This window comes from Rissa tridactyla, chromosome 4 (genome assembly GCF_028500815.1).
Source record: "Rissa tridactyla isolate bRisTri1 chromosome 4, bRisTri1.patW.cur.20221130, whole genome shotgun sequence".
Taxonomy (NCBI): domain Eukaryota; kingdom Metazoa; phylum Chordata; class Aves; order Charadriiformes; family Laridae; genus Rissa; species Rissa tridactyla.
The window spans coordinates 31,264,300-31,281,052 of record NC_071469.1 but is presented as its reverse complement, the minus strand read 5'-3'; the positions used below and the strand labels follow the sequence as shown (position 1 = coordinate 31,281,052).

General features: G+C 40.6%; 1 long non-coding RNA gene across 1 annotated transcript; it reads left to right on the top strand.

Annotated features, from left to right (window-relative positions):
- The first annotated feature begins 1,164 nt into the window (after positions 1-1,164).
- On the top strand, positions 1,165-5,343 carry LOC128909350 (uncharacterized). The gene is made up of 3 exons (XR_008466339.1): positions 1,165-1,407; positions 3,415-3,489; positions 4,600-5,343. It is a non-coding gene; the product is annotated as an uncharacterized LOC128909350 (long non-coding RNA).
- Positions 5,344-16,753: the final 11,410 nt, after the last annotated feature.

Genomic DNA, 16,753 nt, shown 5'->3' with positions numbered 1-16,753 from the left:
GCAGTTACAGAGCAGTCCCTACTTCGTCTCTTCGTTTCAGGTTATCCATTTCTTAGAGTTTCCTGTAAGACTGGATGCTACACTGGTATGGAGCTATATATTAACATTGTTACATGTCGGTAGAATATGATATGAAGCCATATCTATTTATAAAAGGTGCAAATCTGGGCAAGCTGTCCATTATCACCATGTTAGGTGAATTGTAATATAAAATAAAGTCTTAAACAGTTGCTAAAAATGGATGAGTTTAATATTCTACCACAGCATCCGCCCTGAAATAGTATCGAGTAGGAGTGAAATTTGTCACACTTCACTCAAAAGAACATTTTCATGTGCTCATTTAGGAACAGCTCGATTATAGGTATATGAAGAAATAATGAGAAGCTTTATATTCACTCTTACCTCACATTCAAACGCCTTCAGTTAAAAAAGAAAGTCTATTTTTGTTTTACAGAAAAATATATGACTGAAGGTCATTATGAATAGATTTATGTTGAATGAGCCCTAAACTCGTAAATGGAACTTTGTCTCTTGGGGAGAGTATGTGCAGTGGTCAGTTACATTGCTCTGGCATCTTACTTGTTTTTCAGGCCATCTTTTGAAATATGTTCATTTTTATAAAATCTGGACAATGTCCTACCTGTTAATGAAGCTTTACAAATTACTTGTTTGCATAGCTAGAGGACAGATGAAGTCTTCTGTCTACTGCTAGAGGTGGTTTTGTCATTAACTCCACCGAGACCAGGGTTTCATTCAGTGAATTTGCATTTTGCTTTAGGCTGGGGGAGTGGAGCTGAGGCCTCACATAAGGATGCAGCTCATGGAAAAGTCACTTGTTGCCTGCCAGGCCGCCGTTTTGTAGCCTGCGAGAAACACCACCACCGACATGAAGAGAAAAAGCATCAAAGCATCATTTGCACAACGCCTTAAATTCTGACTTCTGTTCTACAGTGCTTTACAAATCCTGCATCTGACGGGGCTGCATCTCACCTGCTTGTGCCAACGGGCCAGAATCCAGCGGAGAGATATCCACAGTCTTTGCCCACAAGCCTGAAACTGCTGCAGTGGAATGAGTGCTGCTGAACGAGAGGTCTCCCATTGCTAAAACACTATCCTTAATGCATCCCCTCTCAAATAAATCGTTCGAGATGATTTCCACGGATGTCCTGCCTAAAGGGACAGTGACCTGAGGAGAAAAAAGCCTGAGAGTTGGGGAGATGAAAAACTTTCTGGGACAAATAAGAATCAATGACTTTGATTTTATTTTTTTTTTTTTTTTTTTTTTTTTTCCCCAGAGCATCCCATTCCTTTTATCAAGCCACCTAGGTAGATTCTTGAATCCACCTCCTGGAAAGGAGGCATAAACCTGCTGCCTGAGCTGTCTTAAGAGCTTGATCAAGCAGTGAGGTAAGTGCCTTTTACTACATGGAAACTACAAGGTCAGAAGGGGAAAAAGTACTGACGAGATGGTGATTATGAGCATTAATCATAATAATATCAAGGTCTTATATAGCACTTTTCATCAGGAGATTTTAAAGCGCTGTACAAAAGAGACGAGTCTCATTATCTCCATATTTTAGATCTAAAATGTGACCTCCGGTACCGTAAGGCCGTTCTCTGAGGGGAAGAAAAGACTACTGGCATCAACAATACGTATTCTCTGTTAAATTTCTAATCATCACAATGAAGATTTTTTTTTAAATCTACTTGTTCTGTGGACTCTGTAACGGAATTTTAATTGCTTTACTAGCGGCTCGAGACGTAATGAATGAATAAATGTAACTCCTGTCAGGACGCTGCCATCAGCTGATTGAACCGGTACATTGGCATTCGCAGGGCGTATTCAGACAATTGCTTCAGCATGTTCCGTTATGTTGCTGGTTATTGCCTCGTTTGTTGAGGAATGGTAATTGATACAGGTGTTGCGATGCGCTGTGAAATGGATCAGCTTAAACTACCTTTAGCAGGGGTTTAAACCAGTCCTTCTCCTTTGCCTTTGCAGAGGACTGATGCACAGATCTTTCAGAACATCCTAGCTAAGATCTTGCACAGTAACTAGCAACTGAGAGATGGTGGTTGTTGGTTTTTTTTATTAGAACAGCCTAACTCTACCACAAACAACTAACTATGCCCTGAATGCCCCACAAAATAGTTATGCCGAGCAAAACAGGAGTATTACTGCAAGCTATTACTGAAGGGTCAATTTTTACCTTCTGCTGTCAGGAAAATATTTATGTTTTATTGTGTTAGAAGATGGACCTTGACATCTATCAGCAGAATGTTATTGTAGGAGAAAAGATTTATGTGTGCAGAACAGCAGAGAACAAAACTCGGTGCTCACCTCTCTGCAATGTCCCTGGTGGGGAGAGGCTCGAGCATTTGCTGGGGATTTTGTTCATCTCTGGGGCCAAGGTTGATCTGCACAAGTGAGACTTAAGGGGAAGAGAGTTTTTTCAGAGTTGTGAGGAGTTTTAAATATCAGGGAGGAAAGTCAGAAAAACAAATAAATAAAAAAAATACACATTTGTCTGTGTTCAGACAAATGGCATCAGTGAGGCAGTATTTGGGGGGGTTTAAAAGCCACCCTATGGAAAATGGAGTTTGCAAACCCCGCTCCTTGGAAACTGTTTTGTGAGATGATGTTGCTTTTTAGAAGGAGGTCGGCTTTGACCAATGATGTAGACACTAACTGTTAAAGCAGCTGCTTCTAGCATAGGGCATGTCCCGTTTTCTTTTAAGCAAAGATGATGTGAGATATGAAACACATACAGGAAAAAAAGCAAAACTACTGGCAGATGCTACATTTCAGGGGATTACCTGTCTTTCTACAAAGAGTGAGACCTTTTTGTCTAGGAACAGAAAACATTTTTATTTAATAGCAAATCATCCTGTATTCTCCTTTTGCCTAAAAATAACACTAATGACAGACCGAAGGCCTGAAGTAGCATCTGCTCATTTTTATTTAGAATTTCTCTTGCGTTTGATCTTTTTTTGTTTGCAATGATGATAAGGAATAAATACGACTGATCGCTTGAAGCTCTATTCATCAGACTTGTCAGCTCCATGGGAGCTGGTGATATACCTTATAGGTCCTGCACCAGCTGAACTTAATGCTGTTCATAAAAATTTAAGCTTCCTGGCACTGCTGAAAAGAGATTGTTTTTCTTTGGACTTCAGCTCAAAAAGGTCTTGCCTATGTGAAAGATGAAAGATACTCAAAACTCCATACCAAAGGGCCCCCAGACGTTGGACTAATATTGATTCCAGTTGCATGTAGATTAATGGTATAAAAAAGAAAATGCGAGCTAGCACTTCAAACTTCTGTCATGCCAAAACAAATCTCAATTTGCTACAGAATTCAATAATTTAACATATTTGTTTCCTTTCTGTTTTTGGTCATGTACTGTTTGGCAGCAATCTTTCAAATATACTTGTTCTTCTAAAGCATTTGGAGAAGACATAATAATTTTTGTTCTGCAAGTTCTTCAGGTGAGTTTTTTCGTATTAGAAGTCTGAATTATTTTTGCAAAATTTACTGATTACTTATTTGGATTCCCAGATGGGTAATTGCAATTTTATGAAATCAAGTTTCTCATTAATATTCCTTTTTTTTCCCCCCATTGTACTGCAGCTATACCTTATAAGGAATTAATTTGCTAAGATCTTTGCAAGAATGTTAATACTGGATATCTAATAACGAAGTGAATGTCTTTCAAAGCTTTTAGCAAATCTTTCAGGGATCTTTTGGCATATTCTGTCCCCATAACTAGAAGCAGCTTTACATTCCTGGAGTAAGTAGGTACAACATTTATATCAAAAAACTTGGAGGAGTATAAGAGTTTATGGTGACTCATGTGATGTGCTGACTACTGTCAGCTTTCAGGAGTCAAAGTGAACTGAGAAAGTCAGCGTTTCCTAGGATCCCAGATGAAAGCCACCAATGCGACTATTTCCTTCCAGCCTCACCCAAATATACGCAAACTTGCTGTTCATCAAAATAAAGAAGCAAAAAATATTAACCTCTGCGTAGCAACACAGTGAACAGGAGCCAATGGGCATAGGGAAGGCATACTGCTTTGTACCGTGTTTAAAAAAAAAAAAAAAAAAATCATCCATCAGCCTTCAACAGTCCCTTCAAGTAAGAATCTGGAGATTTTGAACCGGCCATGGTGTGAAGAGGCCCATTGAGGTTTCTCCAGGCCATTGTACCGCCCGTGTTTCTGGGGACAGACAGCCCTGTTTCAGCGAGGGGATTAGACCGATGGCACACGAGGCAAGCTGCATGCAAGGAAAACTGCAGAAGATGTAACGAGGCTAGAAGGACTGAATGCAAGAAACAAGAGCCAAACAGGGTGAGGCAAATGGGGTGCTAGTTTTTTTGTTAGCAAGGCAAACTGGAGTGCTAGCGTTTTAGTCTCTTTTGCTTTGGATAATAGAACAGATAAGGACTGGATTACTGATGGGAACTGGGATGTCCTCCGGGTGAGCAAGTCAGAAATTACTTAGCTGCAATTCTTGTTTTGAAACCTGTTTTTGTTTAAGAAACCGTGAAAACAAACCCCGAATGTCCAAATGTAGCAGAAATTTTTTGGTTTTCAGGGGAGGAATAGAAGAAAACACTGATTTGATTCGGAGCACACTGCCTGCAGGTCTCATGCTGTTATTCTCCCTCGAGGGCCAGGGTACCATATCCCCTGGCAGTAAAGCGACTCGAGAGAGGTGTGAGTCACAGCGTGTTAACACCGCGGTGTGACAAATGAATGACGTCAGACTTCCTGCACTGAGGTAGGTGCACACCACCAAGTGCAGCCGCCAGCTTTAGCCCCTGAGGATGGTGAGTAACCCTCATTGGAGGCTGGCCCTTTCCTACTGATGCTAAAGCCCAGCCTCTTTGAACGCTCCTTGAAGGATGACAAATATCGTATCTCTTCTTATATCACCTGCAGCTCGCTCTTTACCACCTCACAGAGAGCAAAATCCCTCTTGAGCAGCCTCTCTACTATTCCTTCTGTTCTCCTGGTTGTCTCTTGGGAAAGCAAGTTTTGGGGACAGCCGCTGTTTTCTCCCTCTATCACTGTTCCACCTCTTTGCAGAGTCTTACAATGCAACATCAGTCACAGTTCATAAGTGAATACATATGAAAATATTATATCTACCCTGGGAGGTCTCCATGCCATTTATTTAAGCACCACCAGTATTGACTTTGCCCTCATTTCAACATGGTGTTATCTTTCGTTCAAACTGTGAGAATTAACAGCTGTGAATATTTAACAACCGATTTTCCAAGTTGATGATCTTGGTGATAAGGTCAGGATGCCACAGTGTCTTGACTAGTTTACTGTGTCTCCCCTTTTGTTGTCTAATCTGAACAACAATTAAAGGGTAAGTGCTCTGTTTTGTCACTGCCCCAGTACAGCGAATTATGTTCTTGTTATTTGTCACACTGCTAATTTTTGTGAATGGATAGCATTGATGAAAAGCTACTTAGCAAAAAAGATTTAATTTGTGAATGCAATAAGCTTATTCTGGAGGGAATCTACTTTTTTTTTTTTCCCCTGATCATTGGTTAAAATATGTTAAAGAAGATCGATTCTGCTGTGGTGCAATACTCTCACAAGACATTGAAATCCTTGCATCTAAGACAAACGTACAGCTAGATTTGTACAAGTGAAGAAAAAATGCACATGTACTCAGAGTATTAGGTGTTAAGGCCAGGTTATTCACTTCCTAGACTCATACTCTGTTTGTTCAACCTACTTAATTACAGATTTTAAACATTGAACGAATGTGCAGTGAGCACACACCCCAAGTCAGACTCTACTCATTAACAATAACCCTGAAAAAAATTAAATTTAGCTTAATATCTTCAACGCTGAAAATGAAAGTTGGGCTCTTTCAGACCAGCGGGTTTGGAAATCTGCCACACATCCCCACAGGAATCCCTCTGCTGATTGTTGTGCAGCCAAAGACCTGGTCAGGACTAGACATCATACCTAACTTGGTGGCCTATGGGCTGAAGATGTTCAGGGAAGGTATTGAAGTGACTGTAAACAATACAGCAGCAGGTTGTGAGTAAAAGAGAAAAAGAAAATTTAAATTATTAGTGCATGTGTTGGAGTTTCCTGAGCTGAAGTTTGAATTTCAGTTTAACAATGGCTTTTATATGGCTGAAATAGTCGGATAAAGTTTAGAAAAAACCACTCCAAGAGAAACTCAGACTGAGTCCCTTGTAGCATCCAAAATGGCTTTTCTACTACTTTTCCCTGTCTTTGTCAAGTAAGCTACTTAACAATTAGGGCTAAACTTTCTTCCAAAAGTGTTTTGGAAAATTCATTTTCAAGACTAAATTTATGAGAAATAAGTGTATTTCTTGATAACGTACTGGTGCACATTAAAGGTTTTCTGGGTTTTTTCCCTCCTGTTTCTGTGCTATCCATGCTTCCCCATCTCTCTTAGCAGACAACAGACTGCTAAAATATCTGATTGCTTTGCTGCTTTTGGGAAAATCAGGTAGATTGCTTTTCTGTGTGCTGAAGAACTGCAATGCAAGTTTTCACACCACTAAAACTCCTTCTGCGAGTCAATCCATTTCTTGAGAGCCTGCCTGAGCACCCCAGTTAATTCACTCCAATTGCTACCACTAGCATTTTGCCTTCCTACATCTTCTCTCCAATTGTAATCAGCTGCTCTGTAATCATTTGTTTCAAAGTGAAATGGATGTAAAATTAATTTTTTTCCTTTTTTATTACTATTTATTTATTTATTTGTCTCTGTGTGCTAGCATTCCAAACACCAGCAAAACACATGCCAGGGCCACAGAGGCATTTTGGCAGCTCTTTAAAAGAGGAAAGAAGATGCTAGGCTTTAGAAAATATGTTATTATAAGCCTCACTAAAGAAAAACTTGTTTCTTTTGACTTGTTTCATTAATACATTTAAAACATTAAAAACAAGTATCAGAAGCCTACTTTACCGCACAGCTGACCACATAAAAATAAAATATGTATAAAATTGTTTAGAATATTTAAGCCTACAGAAGGAAGAGTAGTGTAGTGTGGAAATTATCAGGGAAAAACTGTATGGGAACAAATGTTTCTCCGTACTCCAGCTGCACCAGCAAACATTGCGTACTGAAGGGGTAAAACCAGATCAGGCAGCCCTACCGTACCAGGGCTATTGTAGCATATAACCCCAAAGGCATTACACTGCTGTGTTTCAAGAGCTTGTGTGGAGGATCAAGACATCCCATCATCTTTGGTTCAAAGACGAAACAACAGAACAAAGATGGAACAATAGAACAGCACCCGAAAGAGAAAGCAATCTTAAATGTGAGGGACCTGACAAGTTCGTTTCTGTGGTAGGTGGTCAATTTTCTGTCATTCTCCAGCATATCTCTTGTATCCATTCAACTTCTGAGAGCATGAGAGACTCTTTATTCACTGAGGAGCTGTTGATTAACGAAATTATGCAGGGAGTTGACTGAATTCTCTTCTGACAATTCAAATACTCTGATGCAATTATTCTGTGAAAAATATACACGTTTCCACTGGCACTGATCACTGCTGCGGTTGATGTGCTCTGGTAAAGTCCAGTGTTTCTAGGAATATACTTGGGTGGAAAGTAACAGCTTTTTCAATGATCAATGAAGACTTGGAAGCTCGTAGTCCTAATACCAAGGTTATTTTGAAGATGAACCTAAAATAAGTTAAGCTATAATCATGTTAACTCTTCAAGTATTTTTTTATTTCTTACATTGTTTTGAAATTTGTGCTCCAAAGTGCGAAGCCAGCCAGAAACATGGATTGGAGCTAACCAAAGTGGTGCTGCCTTTGGCTAGAGCTTGACAAGACCTGGAAAGACATGTTGAGGGTCAGCTGACTGAAGAGTCATGTGGTCCTAGAAGAGATGCTGAGGATCCAGCCACGCCAGAAGGTGCAGGCACATTCTGCAGTCCCATCTACCCCTCCTGGGATGCCTGGACTACCTGATGGTCTCTCAGTTAGCACTGGGCTCCTATATTCAGGGAGCGGGTGCCATCAGGGCTCAGCAAGACTCGTGGTCAGACCTTTGAACAAGTGTATCCGCTTAAAGGAAAAGAGCAGTGGGAGATGGCCAAAACCTTCATTTGACAGCAGCTCTGCTTTGGTTAATCAGAGAAAATGAGCAGAGAGCAAAAATACAGAAAGTGGAGTAGATGCAGTGCTTACTCTCTATATGCTGCTTTGTTTTTAAAAGAGAGAAACCAGATTCTCACAGGTTTCCATTTCGCTATTCTCAAGGATGGTGATGCCATTCTGAAATTTTTCAATGCCAGAGAAAGGAATGTGTCTCAAGTATTTTTGTCAGGGTCCGGTCCTGGTAGTAAGAAAATATAATACAAACGTTTTGAATAATATTTGAACGCTACATGTTTTAAGGTGAAACTTGTTTTCTTCTTTTTGGTGAGGTTTCTTATATTAATCTATTTAGTGCAATGTGAGTAACTGAACCTCTTTTTCATTTCAATTTCCACAGTATGGTTTCCTGTAAGTAAATTGAGTCTTTGAGATTAAAAAACAAATAAAAAAACCCTATTGGACTAAGTCTAGGAATAGAGGTAGCCAAAACCGGGGAATTTCCACTCTATAAGAAATTCTGATACTTTGAAATTTGTTTTTGTTTATGAAAATACCCAACACTCTAATACTTCAAAACTGATGTTTGTTTCTTTTGGATTAAATATGACTCTGTTTTTCTGAGCCTTTCAAATGCTCCTGCCCTGTTCACTTCAATTGAGCGGGCTGCTGACAGAGCTGTGCTTCTCTGGGCATCTTGAGATGTGACCCAAGCGTTGGGAGTCTCCTCTGTGTAGGGATGCGGTCAGAGCAACTGACCCATTCTTCCTGCAAACCACAACGGTAACTTGAATAGAGGCATAGATTCATATTTGATATGAAATACAATGTTTGTTTGCAAATAAAACCCCCTATATATTTTCACTGGAACCAGCTTGAGCCCCAGAGAAATCCTTTTCAGTGGATAACTGAAAATGACAACAGGATCGAAGTAATTAGGCTAATTCCAGTTCTGCCAAAAAGATGTTTTCAAAAAGGATACTACCTACAGGAAAGATTCTCACCAGCTCTTCTTTGATTGTCTTCATGATGACATGTCTAAACTTCACAAAAGAACGGAATGTTTCCCCCCAAAACTGTGTTTTGTTTGTTCTATAAATAATCCATGGTCCTGAGAGATGAGAAGCAACAGAGGGAAACAAAACACAAACCAAGGATAGAGCTGGAGACTCAAATCTTACAGTAGGTTTAGGCACAGTGCAGGGCTGTGCAGAAAATACTATAACTCTCTTCCTTTAAAGTTTAATCCAAAGGCCACAAGAATCTCTATTGGATTTTGACTCAGGCAAAACTGACATTATAACTTTAAATAACGGTAAGTCACTTGAGTATATGTGTATATACATATCTCCAAATACACTGAATAAAATTTAGGAGATGGAAAGACAGAGACACTATAAACACGCATATGAAGAGTTTGCCTACTATCAGGTGGAATTCAAAATTATAATTGTTTGACTTGGGAAATGTGATCTTTCTCTTTAAGTTCATCCTTAAATTTTAAAGCATAATTTGTTTTGATTGAATTTCTAATGTTAATTAGTGAGGCTTGCACAATTAAAGACATCAAGAACATATAATTATGTTCCTTATAATTATACCATAATTGTTTTAGTACGTTAAATGATCTAATAGATTTTTTTCCTGTTTCAACAGCAGCATTACAACCATCTCTGTTTTATGAAATAACTGGCAAACATTCAGTAGGTACTTTCAAGCATTTCAAGTAAAGTTTTGATGGGTATTCATCTGCTAATGAAATATTCATGCATTATATTTTCCTCTATTACAAGTGACTTTCACTGAAGCGCCTAATGCTTGGTTTGCTTAGACAGATATAACATTCAATCAAACTAATGGAAACTGTGGAGTACCGTTCTACTGGATATTATTAAATCAAATGCACTTGATAAATATTGAGTCTCTGATGTTAAAAAGCATTTCTAGCATGATGCATGGACAGTAAAACAATACTGTGGCCCCTTGTTAATAATGTTAATATTACGGCTGTCATCATTTGGCAACTAATATGATTTCCTCTGTGCATAAATGCCTTGGTCTTAGAGTATTAAAAAATACTCCCCGTGTGCTGTTTAAGATTTTCCATATTGTGCATGCATTCGGTCCCAATGTAGTACAATTACCCAAGTTTGTATTGCCAGCCAAGTATGTATACTTTGTCTGCTTAAAATTTAATATTTCCTTCAAGAAGCATAACTCGCACCCATGTCAATACAAAGATGTCAAATTTGGTAATTTCATAGGCAGGAAGCTAATGATCCTCTTACAAAGCAATTGCTAAAGGCCTTTGGAGAATTGTCTGGGCATATTGATGCTGTTCTCCTACTTGTCCTCTGGATGCTAAATTTCATTAAATGAAACTAAAATAGATCAAATGTTTTCCTGCAATACTTTTTCACAGGAGTTCTTTTGATAGTTTCTGCAAGAAAAACAGGGTGCGAATGTGAAGTGGTTGACAAAACAATGAATAAAACATGCTTCGTGCCAGGTTTTTAATGAATAAAATTAAAGTTCAGAGCTTAATATTATGCTTAGTTTTACCACTTCCGCATGTATGAAAGTTGTGACTCCATCAACTTAATGTATCCCTAGTCAACGTGAACTTTGAGTTAATTTCTTTTTAGATGACACTGTATTGGCTTCTTCCAGGGATCAGAAGGGACTCGGTAAAGTCGGAGTAAGAGCCGGCTCAGCAGGGAACGTGCTGAAGGCATACTGGGAAAGAAGATGCAGAGAAGATTGATAATGAAATGACACTGTTTGACACCAATTAAAGGAGTGACCGGACAAGTAAAAATATTTCACCAAGTATTTCCCCTGTTCTGAGTCACTCAGGAAACAGATACCTTAAGTCACCACTCGCTAGAAATACGTACAATTCTCGGGCTCTGGTGAAAAAATTTGTCCTTTCTCATCGTGTGCCGTGAAGGGACATGATTCTCTGCCTTCACAAAAGAGTTTATGATATGTGGATGCTGTGCGTATGCAATGCAGGATTTTCTGGGCTCAGGTAACCCCTGCTCAAAGTTAAAAAGTAAGATCCGGATGTTATTCTGAAGTCTGTATGAATGAGTTTGGAAAACTGCCTAAAATCTAAGCTAGCCTATTGAGTCACCAGCAGGTAGGAGCCTCCTTTGCCACCCTGCAGGCTGTGGAAACAGTGAAAATGCGTGGACGCCGGGACTGAAAATTATTCCTTCTTGTGGGCCCAATTCTGCCACTTTTAGATCAAGTTATTTGATTTAAGACACTATTATACAGTATTCAGGGACCAGCTGAAGAGTTCTTTTGAGGTTGCTGTTTTTATTTTTTTTTTTACGTTTAATTTTAGAAGGGTGAAGCATGGTGCTAGGAAAATTAGGAAATGCGTATAAAATTACGGAGCACTAACTCTGTAGGGAAAATGTTTACTCGGCAGGCTTTTCTCTTTAAAACACAACTGCTTTAAAGTATCACATTAAATTCCAGCGTGTGTATTTAAAGAAGGCACAATATGTGTGAGGAAAAGGCATATGAAGCGCGTAAGGTGGGGCTGCTGTGGCTAAGCACTCCTTCTAGCTACAGTGGTGCCATGAAATCCTACGTAAGTGGTCAGAAGAGAAGTAAGAGCTGCCTGTGGGTAGTCCCAACCTATTCACAAGCCCTTTTGAACAATTTGCCTACTTTTTTAAATACTGTTTTTGGCAAACATTTGACACTTGAAATACAAAATGCATGAGTCACCTACTGGGATAGGCACAGTATGTGGTTTATTGAATTTAGCTAAATTGTGAGTCATCTATCAATAGTCCTCATAGTGAACATACTTGTAATAATTTCACACATTACAAACAAGAGTAGGTATAATTTTTCAAGATTTTTTTTTTCAAGTATTTTTCACTTGGAGTTTTTACTCTTTTTATTGTGCTCCATTTGATGTTGTAGGAAATCGTTAACTTTTTAGTGATGGAGGATAAAAAGAAAAGGTAGTTTATTGTGCGTCAGTTTAAACAACAAAGACCAGAAATGCAAAACCTGACGTATTACAAAATACTGTTTTACAAAGCAAAGTCCTCAACATGAGGTTGAATGAATACAAATTCTTCTTGTACAGCTATTGAGATTTATTCTTCTACCAGCATACCAATTTCTGTTGAGATAAGTATTTTTAAAATTCAGAGGCAGCAGCTCTGAAGGAGAGAGCTGCAAATTACCACAGATCCTGACTTGCCAACAACATATGGTAATTTTTTGTGGGTTTTTTTGGGGGGAAAACTAGTGAGTAGAAGAAAAAGAGCTGAAAAGCATCTATGTATAAAATAGTGTCATAACTGTGGTCTATTGGATACAGGGAATATCATCTCTTTACTACAGAAAAACATGAACATTCAGGCATAAAAGCATTGAGGAGCTTTCTGAACAAATTCCTTAGAGGAAGAGGAATTCAGCATCCCTATGATGAGAGTGATTCAGCGGTCACCACCCCCACTCCTCCCGCCCTCAAATCATTAACTTTAGAGCCGGCCTCTGATCACAACCTTTCCCTGAACGTTTTTCATGAGCATAAATGATTACGTAGGCATTTAAATTTGCCCCTAAAGTAGTTATTTAAGTAGAAATCTGACGGTTGGGGTTGGACTAGATGACCTTTAAAGGTCCCTTCCAGCCCAACACATTCTATGATTTTACGATGCTATGACTGGAAGCTGTGAACCCCCTCCTGCTCGCAGTGCAGAAACTACCTCCTGCTTGGTTTTCTCTTCTTGCCCCCCTACCCCCCCCCCGCCCTGTATTTCGCTCCTAGGAAACCCAGGCGTCCCCCACAGCTCGCCTGGGACTTACGCGGAGCTTTGCTTCCCACGCAAAGGTGTTTGCCCTGACGATGGGGTAACACATCTGTTATGACAAACCAGTATCTTGTGATAAATTCCCTCCCGACATTTCATTTTTCCATGAAAAAAAAATTAATTGAAAAAAATTGAAAAAAAAATTTATTTCTCTCTTTCCTGTGCCCTTGCCTTTCCGACGAGGCTCTGCCGCCTTAACTCCTCACCTTCAACGCGGCTCCTGCCGGTTTTGCCCGCGGGCTGCCGCGCACCGCTCCTCCGCGGGGCTCGGCGGGCTCCCCGCGGCTGGGAGGGCAGGGAAGCGCCCGCCGCGCCCGGCAGATGGCGCCCTTGCACAAGCGACACCAGCGCGCCGGGCGGGGCGGGGCGCGGGGCGCGGAGCGGGGGGCGCGGAGCGGAGCGGAGCGGGGCTTCCCCGCGGCTCCCGGGGTGGGTCGGCGGCGCCTCCTTAAGCGAGCGGCGGCGTAAAACTCCGCCGTTTCTCTTACGCGACTTTAGGGTCGCCCAAAAGTCTCTGCGGCTCCGCGCTTTGCTCCGGCCCCCGCGGTCTGCGCAGCGGTCGGCTCGCATACCGCCTCCGCCGCCTTGCGCCCGTCGTTTTTTCCTTACAAAATAACGGGGTACTTGTCAGTGTGGAGGAGGAGCGATTTGACGGGGGGGGTGGTGGTGGTGAAGGGGGAGGATGAGGCTGGAAATGAGGACAGGCGTCTAAATTAAGCGAAGAGCGCTGGTGATTCATAAATGAGAAATGTAGGGAGGAAAAGGAGGGGCAAATGACAGCCAGAGGTACGCGGTGTAGTCACCAGGGGAGCACCTCTGCACACACCCTCTGTCACGCTGGTCATGCAGACCTGCCTGTTTTATTAAGTTTAATTTAAAAAAAAATAAATATTTTTTTTTTCTTGTAGTTGTTGTTAAAGAAGTTGTTATTATCTATTCGTGTGATTTCCTGCCCAGAATGTTACTGCTGAATTGCTAGTGTTTTCTATTCTTTCTCTTTTTAACACATCAGAAGCAGCTTCTGGTTATAATATGAACCACATAAATCTGCGAGTGTGTTTTTTTGGAGTTGGGTTGGGTTTTTTTGGTTGTTTGGGTTTTAGTTTGTATTTTGCTTTGGTTTTGGGGGGTTTGTTTGGTTGTTGGGGGTTTTTTTGTTTGGTTGGTTTTTTTAAGAATGAATAGCTAATGGGTTATTAGCGTGAAAGAAATAGCCAGTAGAATGGCTTGTATGTACACATGAGTATCAAATGATAAAGAAGCTCAATGTGGCTATTCCTGCTGGACCTGCAGCCATCAGCACTGCACCTTGATGTAGTGGGAGCAGGTGGAAGAAAAGCGACGTGGACTTTTCCCCCTTTTTCCTATTTAGTCTCATCCTTGACTCCTTGAATTCTTTGATACATATTTAGGCATAAGTTGTCACCTAGGCAAGCCACTTTACCTCCTTTGTTAAGCAGTGTGGACATCTTAGCGGAGGTGAAGATAGCATGGGGCATCTGGAAGATCATAGTTAGACAAGCTGTTTGAAAAACTGAATTTAAAAATTAGGTGAAGCTGGCTTTTCAGTTTGTAAGAATTACTCGTATGTGTCTTTCTTATTTCATGCTGTTTGTGAGTTGCAAGGAAATAATGCTTTAGGAGACAGGAAATTGTTTTCTGTTAAATCTTAGAAAACAGCTAAGTCAAAACATAATATATGAATATTGCGGTGTTAAAAGTATCGGTGTCTAGTTAACTTAGCTGGACGTACGTCAGTAATTAAAATCCTGGCTTGCAAAAGTTTTGAATTGTACATTGTGGAAAACAGGAGAGGACAGACATGGCAACATTTAAGGGAACCATGGCAACAAATGGCTCAGTAGCTCTATACAGGTAAGAAATGCATGAAATGTATTCATAAGAGGCTTCGGAAAAGAAAACTCTGCAGCCGTAGGGAACCAGGGAAGCAGTTAATACCTGACAGATAAGACCAAGAGGAAAATGACCACCTCCCCTTAGGGTATTTCCTAAGAAAACTTCACACACCATCTTTTTCCCAGTCAGGGTTTGTATCTGCAGTGTCTTGGGTGTGTTGTGAAAGCTGTGATGAATCAGTGCTTACATTGCTGGTCAGAACATCAGAGCACAGAGGCTACGGAGTCAGTACCAATGCTCCAGCCTTTCCCAGATCTATGGGATGAGAAGAGCCTGGAGGAGAAGTTATACTGGGGTTTATTGGACAAACAGGTCATTCATCCTCCTAGAGAAAATGTCCGTTCTGAAGGACTCCTACAATGATCCCTTGACCTTTAACTTTTATGTTAGCTATGCTTCAGGGAACTTTGTGGCTCAGCAGTCCTTAAAATTTGTCATCAATATTTTACATAAGAATACTCGTGGCTTCATGGCATAGATTTCAGGTTGTCTGGTGTGAGTTGGTTTTGGACTCTATTTTCTGTTTTGAGGAATGTGTTGCCTTCTTTGAGTAGTTATCAGTGTGGATCCAGAGGCACATGTATGCTTCCTGTATGAGAAATCAGACTTCTGAATAGCAGGGTCTTCCAAGAACATGTATATAATCCCTGACTTTCACGCCTCCATGTGAGGCTATAGAGAACACAGGCTTTATGGCTCTTCCCCAGCACTTTTAAGATGCAACCCAATGACGCTCAACTAATCCTTTTAGAGAACTTTAAAACCTGCAAAACCTTTTTACAAAGGTGTGAAGAGCTTGCTTTCTTTCCTTATTTGAAATAGATATTTTTTTTAAAGGCTATATTTGGCGGCCCTATCCAATAGGATTCAGTATTTTGCATCCATGGTGTCTTCTACACCAAATTCTGAACCTTTGGGATTTATGTATAGGTACGGTTTGCCCTACTTGGAGAAAGTCAGGCCCCAGAGGACTGTTCAGCATGTTTTTGTGCTCTGTCTGAGAATGCGAAAATTTGGGCATTCTTGGCTTAAAATCCTTAACACTAGTCATGTCAGTATTTTTTAAATGTAATTCTAACAACTGCTGTGCCAGTAATGTCACACCAATACCCGAGGTCATGGCTTTGAAGTCTCCATGAGGGAGCCTCTAATGGAAAATAAACACAATTCGAAAAATATTTGTGGGGTTCTTCAAAAAGAAGACTAAGAACATTATATTGCTCTGAAGCTAAAGACTCAAAGCCCTCTCTTGCCCCTTGCATGGAGATACAGAATACACTGCGAGGTAATGGATGCGAAGAGAACCTTGGTACTAATCCCCAACATCACTGTCCATACTGCTAACCCAGTTAAGGAACAGTGGTGTATCCAAATAGAGGATTTAACACCTTGTCTAACAGTGTCCTCCACAGGGAATTAGCAGTTGACACTGATGTGTGTGGCAGTTGTGTCACTTCATAAGTCCATACCTCATCCACCCCACTCAACTAATTTTCATTGGTTTCAATTGAAAAATCTTTCTCCTTCTTTGTGGAAAGGAACCTCAAGGAAAATTTTGTTGGATCCCACTGGATACCACAGGTGACCATTCTGTGTACCAAGGATTCATAACCATTATTGCGCACCAAGGAAGTGATCCTATTGTCCACCAGCATCTTTAGCCAGATGATCTGTGCTAAAGCCAAGCACCATCCTCCCTTGCATGAGCCGGATGAATTGTGCTTGTCAGTCACCTGCAGTGGGATGTACTCAGGCACACACGGAGTAGTCATTTATACTCTGGTGGTGCTTTGAGATGCTGCAGCCACCCTGGACAACCACCCACACCACCACGAGTTCTGAAGGATTTTCAGGAACTTCCCATAAGACAACAGAT